The sequence below is a fragment of the Cervus elaphus genome, chromosome 20 (genome assembly GCF_910594005.1).
Source record: "Cervus elaphus chromosome 20, mCerEla1.1, whole genome shotgun sequence".
In the NCBI taxonomy this organism is placed as follows: Eukaryota; Metazoa; Chordata; class Mammalia; order Artiodactyla; family Cervidae; genus Cervus; species Cervus elaphus.
The window spans coordinates 68858202-68871144 of record NC_057834.1 but is presented as its reverse complement, the minus strand read 5'-3'; the positions used below and the strand labels follow the sequence as shown (position 1 = coordinate 68871144).

General features: G+C 34.9%; 1 protein-coding gene across 2 annotated transcripts in view; it reads right to left on the bottom strand.

Annotated features, from left to right (window-relative positions):
* The window catches only part of DPYD (dihydropyrimidine dehydrogenase), an 880709-nt gene that overhangs the window by 501595 nt on the left and 366171 nt on the right, over nucleotides 1-12943 (bottom strand). The gene's annotated exons all lie outside the window — the stretch shown is intronic.

Sequence of the window (12943 nt, the reverse complement as noted above, 5' to 3'; positions counted from 1 at the left end):
GCAGGGTGACAATATACAGCCTTGACGGACTCCTTTTCCTATTTGGAACCAGTCTGTTGTTCCATGTTCAATTCTAACTGTTGCTTCCTGACCTGCATATAGGTTTTTCAAGAGGCAGGTGAGGTGGTCTGGTATTCCCATCCCTTGAATAATTTTCCACAGTTTATTGTGATCCACACAGTCGAAGGTTTTGGCGAAGTCAATAAAGCAGAAATAGATGTTTTTGTGGAACTCTCCTGCTTTTTCAATGATCCAGCAGATATTGGCAATTTGATCTCTGTTTCCTCTGCCTTTTCTAAAACCAGCTTGAACATCTGGAAGTTCACGGTTCACGTATTTGCTGAAGCCTGACTTGGAGAATTTTGAGCATTACTTTACTAGCGTGTGAGATGAGTGCAATTGTGTGATAGTTTGAGCATTCTTTGGCCTTGCTTTTCTTTAGGATTGGAATGAAAACTGCTCCTCTTTAACTTTTTACAAAATAAAAATGTGTGATGTCTGGAAAGCAAAATATTCCTGAAATACTTCAAATTACAAAATAAATACAGTCCCAAACTATGACACGCTTTCTGTGTCACTTCTGTCATCTTTGCAGAAGGGAGCGTCTCATAGCTCATCAATATAAACCAGCTTACTGTGTTTCAGAAATGTCAAGTGATGCTAAATTCTAATGATAATGGCAAACTTGACTGGAGAACAATGCCGAATCTTTAGGTTTGAGGAAATCAACACATGGTGTGTATTTATAATAGTACTCTTTTCTGTGGAAGGCAAAAATAAAATCCCGAACTAAGGCTGCACATATTGGGAGCACATTTCAGACGCGTTTAGGGTGTGTTTCAGTCCTTTCTACTCTTCTCTATGAATACTTAGGTAGTATATATTATTATATGTAGATAATCTTATATACTTTTTACCAAGTTTGGCATTTAACTTAGAATGAGTTATTGAACACTGCAAATAAATCAGAACTTTTAAGAATTTACAGTAAGATTAAGGCTGAATAAGATTTAGTGGTACTCTTGCATGGCTTTTGAGTAAAATTTATTGCCTAAAAACTATGTAGAATTATGAGCAGGAAGAAACTGTATTTTAATATGCCCTCAACCAACATAATAACTTTTCATATGCAGCAGGGTTTATAACTTGTATTCGAATATTCAGTATTTGTGCCAGCTATCTGACTGTGCAGAGACGTCAGAAGGTATACACACTGGCCCCCAAACAGACCATTCCATAATTCTGCTTTTGAAAATTACAATGTTATTCACTCTCTCAAATATTTAAGATTTGAGCAGCAGACATGAATCACACTCTGTCCTGCTATTTTGCTATTTAGTACCTAGATTTTCCATTTTACATAACATGACTTGAACATATACAATTATTTGGAAAGTATTGATATTACACTGAAAAAAGAACTGAGATAATAAGATTTACTGTAGTCAATAGGGAAATATTAGGAAAATGAGAAATTCAAAGTAAGTGAAGCCATATGTTAAGTGAAATATCCTTTGAGTTATTTGCGGACAACAAAGGAATTTACTTCCATTACTATGAAATCTGTTGAAAATACAGACAATAATAATACTTATATTATTAATATAATAATAATAAATAATAATATTAAATAATAATTATTAATTATACTTATTATAATAAGTAATGATAAAAAGTACTTATATTTAAGTTCTCAACACATAATCATTTTTTAAGTGCTTAACACATAATTCATTTTAATTTTCACAAAGGAGATATGACATCTGTATATTAGTTGTTTATTTTAATTATCTAGCTTCAAAATTTTCTCTCTGTTGCAGCTCGAAAAGCGAAAAACACAGTGGGTACCATCATGATTTACAGATTGATCTCACAACCTCAGTGATTCTCCTGCTTGCTGGCCTCACAAACAAACCACTGTGGGAAGATGTATTCCTTCCTACAGAAGAGAAACTGATGCTCAGAGAAACCAAAGGAATATTAAGAAATGACGAAGCTTATCTAAAAATTATGATATGGCTAAATCAAAACCCTGTGGTATTTAATTTTATTCAAAGACAGAAATTTTAGTATATTTGAAAGAATGAGACTCTGTATAGCTACAGTTTTTGAATTTCAAAACAAGGCTAATTGGAACAGGAAAGGATCTAGCCAAAGGCAAATTAAAGGTAAGGGTTTGGCTGGATGAAGGCTGTCCTCAGTGGAAAGAGGAAATCCAACCTTCCTGGTCTAAGTAAGTTTAGAGGTATAATCACAAAATACAGGAACCAGGTGATGGACTTATGAACTCAATATTGTAGATTAGTTAATGGAGACTCCTTGAACACAAAGGAAGGGCAAGTTTAGAACAAAGAAGTACTACTTCATAAAGCAAATAGTAGAGATATAGAACACATTATCTAAAGATAGAAAGATAGCAAATTAAAACAGAATTTAAATGTATTTATTTGTTAGACAGTAAACTGACACAAAGAGAATATCTTACTTAACTTTCTATCCCCAATATCCAGCCGTGACATTCAAATATTTAAGAAATGATGAGTACAAGAAAATGAACATTTGGACAGATGCCTGGCAAATCAGGATATAGTCTAGCCAATATGCCACATGAAAGGTTATCAGGTGGATTTCAGCCCTATCAGTATCTAATAAAATGACTGGCAGACAGTTGACATTGAGTAACATTTTGTTTACCATGATGAATGACTAATATGAAAACCCCAAAGATATTCAAGCTAACAAAATGACAACTGACTAGTAGTAAATGGAGTCAACAATTACTAAACATTCATCCTAAAGAAAGGGACACTTAGCATTTAGAAGACATGCTACCTGACCAGGGCATCCTATACCGTGAGTTTGAAACAAAAAAGCAAATGGTACTCCTTCTCATTTGTCAGTTTCAGTGCCATATGTTTTATGATGGACCAGAGTGACCAGTGGTCTAACTTCATGAAGTAGGTTTTAACATTTTGTTGTTCAAATTAATCAGGTTCCTGTGCTAATCACTGATTCACAGATGTCAGTGTCAGCGCCTTTTAATACCTAATGTTTGAGTATGATCATTGTGTGTGCGCTCCATGGCTCAGTCATGTCCGACTCTTCACAACCCCGTGGACTGTAGCCCACCAGGCTCCTCGTCCATGGAATTTTTCAGGCAAGCCTACTGGAGTGGGTTGCCCTTTCCTTCTCTGGGGGCTTTCTGACCCAGGGGTTGAATCTGTATCTCCTGCGTCTCCTGCATTGCAGGTGGATTCTTTATCACTGAGCCATCATGGAAGCCCCAATGATCATTAATAATCAACAATTCAGTGAGTTGAGTAATATGGACACTTCTGTTCATGACACACATATTTATTTATTTACTTGTTTGATAAGCCTATTCTCATGAGGAACAACTGGTACACCAAGCAAACATACACATGTCTCTTGTCCTTTTCCCCACCAATAAATATTCAAGGGAATTGAATTCATAGAGACAAATGCATCCATAAGTTTCCATTTTTGAAGTCCAATAAATCGTTACTTTCTTTTCATACTGTCTGAGGGAAAAAAAAAAACACTTCTTAGCTTTGATTTTTTACCTCCATATTCGGGGAAAATATGTGGTTGATGCAGAGTGAAATAAAAATAGAGTGCTATAGCATGCAATAAAGATCATCATTTTAATGATTAACTTTATGTAATGTGATGATTTGGTCTGATTAATATTACAGGCATCATACTGTGGAAATTATGAAACAACATAATTTACTATAATTAAAAGCATGATGTCAACTCATTTTTAGATTGCATATAGACAAAGTAAGCATAGGTTATAAACGATAATGAGCAGAACTCAAAACCAGCATACATTAAATTCTAATTGCCAAAGTTTGAGAAATTATGTGAAGAAACAATATTCTTTGTAAAGATTATCCTCTAACAGCTAGACATTCAACAAGTGATCAATTCTATCAATATATGAACATGAGGACCTCAGAGATAGCATTTCAAATCAAAATTGTTTGATACTCTGTATTGGCTAGTGATAATCTGGGAAAATATTATCTTTTATTTCATCACTATTAAATTTTTCATACTACATAATAAGAACACTATCAATGTATTAACTTGCCAACATTTATTAAGTCCTTTTATGTACAAAAGTGGTGCTAGGCGTTGTAGTTAATAAAATAATTCCTACTTTCAAAAATCTCTGAGAAAGAAACAAATATGCAATTATATTTTGTGATAACGTATAAACACATTCTGTTTTAATGGCACATAAAAGGGCTATTTTAAACAGCAGTTGTGCAGGTCACAAAAGGGCTGCCTGAAAAATGTAAAATATAAACTAATCTTGAAAGAAGAGTAGGAATTAGTTAGAAATTCTGGTATGAAACAGATTATCTTCCTTCAGTGAGAGAAGATGTAGGATGGCAAAAGAGTTTATCTCAAGAAAGAAAGTGACCTGGTCAAATCCCCTTGTAAATATGCTAATGGAAGCAAGTTATCAATCAGCATTTCCAAGTGGGAGAGCAGTTATCCTTGTAATGCTTTTGCCAAGGTATACCTGCTAGTCTAGGACTGCTAAGGTAAACAAAACCTGGGATTTAGGCAGCATAGCTCTCTCTAAACAGTCATGTAAACTGTGTGACTATCTGCATATAAATGGAGATGTTTTATAGTTAAAACAACTTAGTTTTGTGTAAGTGATAGAGCTACTAATGTTACTTAGAGACTACGTTATTCTTGATAAAAGCATACCCTGATGCAACAAGATGGCAGTCTTGTACCTTTGATTGTTTACCGCACACTTCATGTTTACTTGTATCCTTGAAATTATTAATAAAGCTGGATACAAGTTATAACTCTAATTCATGTGAGTTTGAATTCACAATCCAATCTTCTGGTTGTTTTGGTTACCAAGGAGACAAAGGAGGATAGAGAAAGAGACAGTAAACTGAAAATCTACTCCTGATCACATCTATTTAATTTATTAAAAATATCTTAATATATTTTGTACTTTTTGACTTATACAGACTCACAGTCTGTGGTGGAATGCAGAGCTTTGGATGTGTTTACCAGTCTCTGGAATATATAAGCTAATTCTGCAATTATTCTTTTCTAGGCAAAAGTTTGCTGAAACCACAAGTTGAGGTTACCTTTTTAGTACTTCCTATTGTGTTTGGCTTCTTTTAACTGTAAGATTTTAAAATTGAAGAATCTTGAACAGAAAGAAACATTTCTCCACATGAGCATTGTACTACACATTGGATATAGTTGCCCCTTAACTATGCTGTGTCATGATTAAGCTACAAAAACCAGAGATCCAATGTGTGGCATAATCTAGAGGCTTAAAATGCCTTTGCACGGGTATTATAAAATACATCATTTTTAAAAGAAGAGAGTATTTTTAAACATTATTCATTTATGACTGACAAAATGTTCTGAAATCTGACGAGCTTTTATTAATCCTCATCTTAGATTTTGCTACAATCAAGCTATTGTTGGAATATCTCACAAGATATTTGTTAGAATATTTGTTGGAATACAGTCAAACTATTGTTGGAATGTCTCACTAGATTACCTTCTGCATTATGTTGGTGCCTTTGTAATACCTTCTTCAATCTTGAAATGCCTCTTCATATAAATTCTATACAAATTAGGATCCTATGTCTTGTACAACTTACTAATCCTCTCTGATTCAACATTTTTTTACTGATTTTTAATTTTAATTTCATATATTGCTTGGTTGAATTTTTTTTTCTTTCTTTTTTTCTAAATTCGGTTATCTTTTAAGAGTTTGAAGGCCAGGGAAAATTGACATTTTCAATCTACTTGCTAGGTTGATATTGTAATAAAAGAAACTTTAAAAATTTAGATTAATATATATTGATAAACAATTGAATAAACTATTTATTCAAAAGCTATTAGAAGTAATTTTGAAGTATGTATAAGATATAAATTACATATTTTAAATATTTTATATTCATTTAAAGTCTTCCTATGAGGTTTTCAATGCCCCTAAAGTACTTTATTCAACATACTTTACTGATCTGTTTACTTGGATCAAGCACTATTCTATACTTTCACTCAAACTCATGTTGAATGAGCCAAACCATTTGAAGGAGATTGCACTTTAATTTGTGTGATGAGTATAAAGTAATAACTACTCTATAAGTGTTATAATATAGGAAGCATAAAGAACTGTAAGGTCTCACAGGAGGGAGAGGCTAATTAGGATGGAGCTAAGGAAACCTTCAAAGAGAAAATGACATTTAGAACAGACATTGAAGGATGAGTTTATCTTTTTTAAGAGAAAAAAAAATCACTTTTAAAAAGAATGACAATTTTTTTTGTTTTTGTATTAACTCATACGTGCTTTTCATTTATTTTTATCTTTTAAACTGCATGCATGACCAATGTTTTTTAAAATTATACAAATTAGTTTTTAATATTTTCAATTTATAAAAAAGGAAAGATATTGGGAAGCTGAGATGAATATTATTAATGGAAGAGGAGCTTCTAAATTTCACATAAAAGTAAATAGAGTAATAACAACATAAAGTTTAATAGAGTAATAACAAAATGCCATTGTTTAATACAGTTTGATAGTGAACTGATACCAGATTAAAATGTGCACTGTTGATGAATCTGTGTGTATGTATGTGTATATAATATATATTATATATAAAACTCTAGGAGACAGTGATGGACAGGAAAGCTTGGCATGCTGCAGTCCATGGGGTCACAAACAGTTGGACATGACTTACCGACTGAACAACCATGGGATCAATACCTTCACAGGAAAGTTGGTAAACCTTTTTAAAAGGTGCATTGTTTTTAGCTCTACACCTATTCCTAAATAAACATGATGTAGCCATCCCTTGGGATTTTTGAAAATAAGTAAGTATTTAGAATATATAATCTTGAATGGGCACAAGCATTTTTTGGCTCCTGGCCTATTTACAGTCCTTTTCACTTACCACCTGAATTATCAAATGTAGTGTAGAATTCTGACAATCTCACCTGTCAGCTTCTTTGATATCCATGTCTTGACTGCAGCAGATTTTACCTCACCAACTGACTGGGGACACATTAATTGCAACTTGTTTCAAGTGTAGTATTTATAGATATTGCCAAAATTTTCAACACAGACTTCCTGTCATTTCATGAAGAGATAAAGCCTTCCTGTCCTACATATGCAAATATGTATCATTCGCATATCTTTCTTAAATGTTCAAAATACACAACTTGGGGAATAGAAGAACTTTTAGAAGCATATAGTTATAACACTGATTTTATAGATGGGCATATCAGACTAAAATATATAACCTAGACCCAAGTACTTCAACTTTGGGTTAATTCCTTTTGTGACTATTCCATTCTCTGAAATTTCAGTCTTTTCACAAAGGTAAACACATACAGATCCTTGGAATGTCAATCCCACATCATCATAAATTATTAAAGACATATTTAATATCTTAGTACCAGGAAAGTCCCTAACTACCATTAATTAACTTTGTGTTCCCAGGGACAATTGTGCCTGTTTGTCTGCAGGTATCTTCATATCACTACCTAGCTAATGGGTCTCTGATTACTTTCCATGGAGACCACCAGCTCATATGATATGCAGGTGCCAACTATTGAAGAGCTGCTATAAGCATCACTCTTAACTAAGTAAAATTAATTTTGCCAGCTTATAAAGGTTATTTTCTAAAAATAGTCCCAGAGTCATATTTCTTAAAACTCAATAAAAACTAGAAAGCATTAGCTACTGGTGAGAAAATGCATATTTAGCTAGCAATATTTAGATGATGAAAGAAACTATGGATATCGCTTTAACATGATCATTTGACCTTAAAAATACTTCAGAGGAGACCTGCAGATCATGCCACATTAATGATCTAAAATGGGGAATGCTGTGTGGTACCAGGAGGATTCAATTAAAAGATACATATTTTTCACATAAAATGCATTTTTTCAGAGTTGTAATAACAGATGAAGACATTTTTGACTAACAGACCAGTCTATCTGCTTCTGTTATTTTATTATTAAAAATAATAAAGCAGCATTATCAAAATAGCTGACCTTCTGTATAGCTAAAATACATGAAAACAGGCATTGTCAAAGTAAATCAGTTATTATTCTGGCAAATGAACAGGTGGAATAAAATAGTGAGCCTAAATAAAACATAACAGAGGTAATGTATATTGGGAATTTGCTGCATGATGCAGGGAGCCCAAAGCTGGTGCTCTGTGACAACCTAAAGGGGTGGCAGGGGGAGGCAGGTGGGAGGGAGGTTTAAGAGCAAGTGGGCATGGGTATGCCTATGGATGATTCGATTCATATTGATATGCAGCAGAAACCATCACAATACTGCAATTATACTGCAATTAAAAATAATATGAAATATAAAAAATAATCACAGAGGACTTCACTGGCGGACCACTGGTAAAGAATCTGCATGCCAATGCAAGGGACACAAGCTCAATCCCTGGTCCAGAAAGATCCCACATGCCAAGGATACTAAACCCATGCACGACAGCTACTGAACCCACACTCCCGAGAGTCCATGCTTCACAAGAGAAGCCACCACAATGGGAAGCCCCTGCACTGCAACAAGAGAGGTTGCCCAGCTTGCCAGGACTAGAGAAAGCCCACATACAGCAACAAAACCTCAGTGCCGCCAAAAATTAAAACAACGGAATCAAAGATCTATTGTGTTTTGCTGCTATTGGGAAACTGAGTATGTTTCTTGGTATGTTCTCTGTGTGTGGGACTATGCTATTAAAATAATTTTGTACTGCATTCTTCTCAGTAATAATTAATATGAACTACAAAGTCCTTCCCCAACCTTATCCATTAAATTTATCAACTCAAGTGGGTCTGTTGAGTCCTGACCTTCATGCCTCCTTTTAGGGATTCCCAACTGCCTAAAGCATTTCTGCAGTTCTATCTGATCTGTCAACAGCTTTTAATACCAGCATTTTGGGGGATTCTGTTATCCTGTGAAATTTAATCTCACCTATTTAAGCTTGCAGAAAGTTCTGGAGGGAATTATTAGCAGATTTTCCCTCATCTTCTTAGAGGATAGTGCTGAATGATTGGCTGGTTTCCCTAAGGACCCTTGGCTGCGAAGTGCCAGTTTGTCAGTAGCATCCTATTTAGCATGTGTGTGAGGCCACGGGGGAGACTGAAAGACATTTGGAATCAGAATTACATCAATATGCTGATGATGCCTCCACATCTTCGTTTCATCACACCTTATATTCTGTAGCATTAATGCTTCCTTAACTAAGATGGAAAATGCCCCAAAACAGCACACTGCTTATGGCTCTAATTAGACAGCGGGAAACTAGATTGATGATCCATTAGAGCAGTGGATCAGCAGCCTCAGAGTCACCAGGGAACTTGTTAAAAATGCAAATTCTCAGGCCCACCCCACACCTACCAAATCAGAAACTGGGACGGGGCCCTAGTAAGCGGTGTTGAATAAGCCCCTCCAGGTTATTTTGATGCACACTAAAGTATGAAAACCTCTGATTGGTTAAGTGGGATGTGCTTGTCCTGCAGCGTCTATTGGGTAGTGCTTCTTAGTAGATTAAAACATTTCTGGATCTAATTATATGGTTCTTTGTTATTAACCATGTAAAAATTCCTTGTTAAATCTTACTGGCCTATGTAGTAATTTATATTTGCCACTAAATGGTCAGAAAACTTTATATTGTTCTCTAGTTCCCTCCTCTTTCAAAAATCACTTGAGGATTAGACCACAGCTTTGGATATATACATGCTGACATGCCTGACAGTAAGGCCTTTTACCAACAGACAAATTATGTTATTCTCAAATTCCAGCCAAGAGTCAAAGCCCAATAAACAATATACATATTTGAGAAAAGCTCTAAATGTCAATCTTCATTGACTTCATAGAAACCAAGTGTGACTGCAGTTTATGTATTTTGGTGGTACAAAGCATATGAGAAATAGAAGAAATACAAAGAAATTAGATTTGGTATTAAATTCTTCATATAGGTTAAAATTTTTTCTCAGGATATTCTCTCAAAATCTGTTATCTTAAAGTAGATACACGATATTGACTTAGCAGTTTCATAAGCATTAGCACTACCATGTCCTGGGCCTCTTTGACGTATGCAAAATCAAATATCTTGCCATCTCTACAAATACTGAAAGTCCTCAGTCTGAAAAATGTATAATCATGGGCCAGTGATCCAACCCTAAAATCCATGTACCTCCTGTTGCTGTATTATTCCTTCTCTAATGCTGAAAACGTTTGCCTAGAATTTGCAAAAGAAACTTCAAATGCCTTCTGCTGTTACAACTAAGCTAACTTGGTGTTAGCCTTTTTAATGCTAGAATCCCTGGATGCTTATTTTCTCCAGAAAACATTCATTCTACAATTATTTATTGAACATTTTTCATGTGACATTCATTGGGCTAGGCAGGGGAAGAAAAAAAATGAAGACATAGCATCATGCTCATAGAGCTCACAGCCCAGGGGTTTTAAGACAATGTAAATGTTTTCATTTCTTATAAACTAATAATAAACATCCAAACATTTGTTCTTCTAGTTTTAATTAAGCCCCAGACCTGGTTGAGTCTACTAAGTTCTGCTGCAGGCAATAAAACAAGTTATCCCACCAACCCATTGCTTCCTCCCAATACTTTGATGACCATAGTTCATCCCACCAAAGCTTGACCTTCTGACTGAGCAATGCCTGGAGTTTGATCCTTTCCTTCCTATAAACCAGTCACATCAACTAATAGCCTTGTTGTTGTTTAGTCGCTAAATCGTGCCTGACTCTTTTGTGACTTCATGGACTGTTCCCACCAGCCTCCTCTGTCCATGGCATTTCCTAGGCAAGAATATGGAGTGGGTTGCCATTTCCTTCTTCAGGGAATCTTCCTGACCCTGGGATCATACCTGCATATCCTGCATTGCAGGCAGATTCTTTTCCACTGAGCCACCTGGGAAGCATCTAATAGCCTACTCTTACAATTAGCCCCTGAATAGCCTCCCTGCATCTAACCCAATCCCCCCTTTAGTCAATTATCAATAGAGCCATCCTTTTAAAATTTAACACAGATCCTGGTGTTTGTCTGCTCAAAACAGTTCAAGGATTTCCTCTTCCTCAGTAAATACTGGCCTTTGGAACACTTATAAGACCTCATCACATATAGGCACATATTATCCTCTTATACTCGGTTCCAGTCACACTGACTTTTTTTTTCTTCTATTTCTAGAAGTCCAAGAAATTTCCTCAACAAAGGGTGAATGCATTTGCCTTGATCTGGAACATTTTTCTCCCAGATGTCTACATTTCCTCAATGTCTTCATCTCTATGCCCCAAAGTCATAGTAATAGAAAGGCCTTCCTTGGTCACCCTGTTTAAAATGGAAATCTCACCTTCTCTTTCACCATAACCTCTCCCCAAATTCACACTTCTTATAGTCCTATTTAAATTGTTGTTCTGCATTGCATTAACCACTGTTCAACATACACTTATATGACAATCTACTTGCTTGCTTGAGTATCTTTCCTTACTAGGTATGAGCTCCATGAGGACAAGATTTTCTATCTGATATGTTCACTGCTATATTCCAATTGCCTAAAACAGTGCTTGATACACAAAGGATGCTCAATAAACTTTAAGTTGTTTATTGTACTATTATAAAACAAGCAAACAAAACTTCTACCCTAACAAGTAATTAATTATCTGGTCTCATTGTGTTTGTGTATGTGTGTGTGTTTTCTATTTATGAAGAAGAAATAGCCACCACTCATTTCTAGTGACCCTTGCCAATGGATGATGACTACAATATAGAGTATGAAGTAAACTGACACTGCCATTCAGCGGTGTCTTCCCTTCCAAATTTCAAGGTGCTTTAGATTTAGAAAAATAAGATGTAAAATACTTAGTTCAAAATTGTTCAAGTCCTTATTATTGGCTGAGGTCCTATGCTATACATGATGATATAAAGATGAATAACATTAGCTCCTGTCTTCTCTTAAGCAAGTCACTTTACTCCAGTATGACTATTTTCCCTGTATTTGTACCAATGTAAGATTGCACTTTTTTTTTTTTCTTTTTTGCTCAGTCGTGTCCAACTCTTTTTGACCCCTTTGGAATTCTCCAGGCCAGAATACTAGAGTGGGTAGGCTTTCCCTTCTTCGGGTCTTCCCAATAGGGTTCTTTGAACCCAGGTCTCTCTCATTGCACTAATTCATGCCTAAAATAGTGCTCCAGAAAAAACTCCTAGGATTACAAGACTATCTCCACCTTGGATTTGGAAGGGAAAGTCTGAAAAAGAGTGGATGGAGAAAAGCCCTGGAGAATAAAGTTGACATTTTAAACTCAGTCATGAACCAATGGTGACTCTGATATTTCAGTGAGATTAATCTGTAATGTAGTTAGCCTACATGTGACAAATTACCTATTGACTACAGTCATAATTCTTGCCTAGTATAAAGACTCCAAATATGTTCAAGAATTCTAAAGCAAATCAAATTCATAATACTGATTTGTATAAAATGAGTAATTTATCTCTCTATAAATACATTTGGTTCCTGTTCTCAGAACTAATATCCTTTATAAGGTATTATCTTTCTTAACATTAAAATTTGAGAACTCTATGGTACATGTACCCAGCTGCTGTCTCAATCAAGATTAGTCACCAGTCACCTGTAAGAATGATATGATTTTAAATCTGTCATTTTTAGTAGTTAACTAATTATTAATTCTAAATAATCCTTACATTAGAGCTCTTTTAAAAAATAAATGGCAATCCCCTTGCCATTTTATATATATATATACATATGCATATATATATACATATATGTATATATATATATCTCTCTTTGAATGTAGCTTGTAAATTTGATTTACAGAAAATTTCGAATGTCCCTAATTACCACATTCTCCTAATATCCATGCAT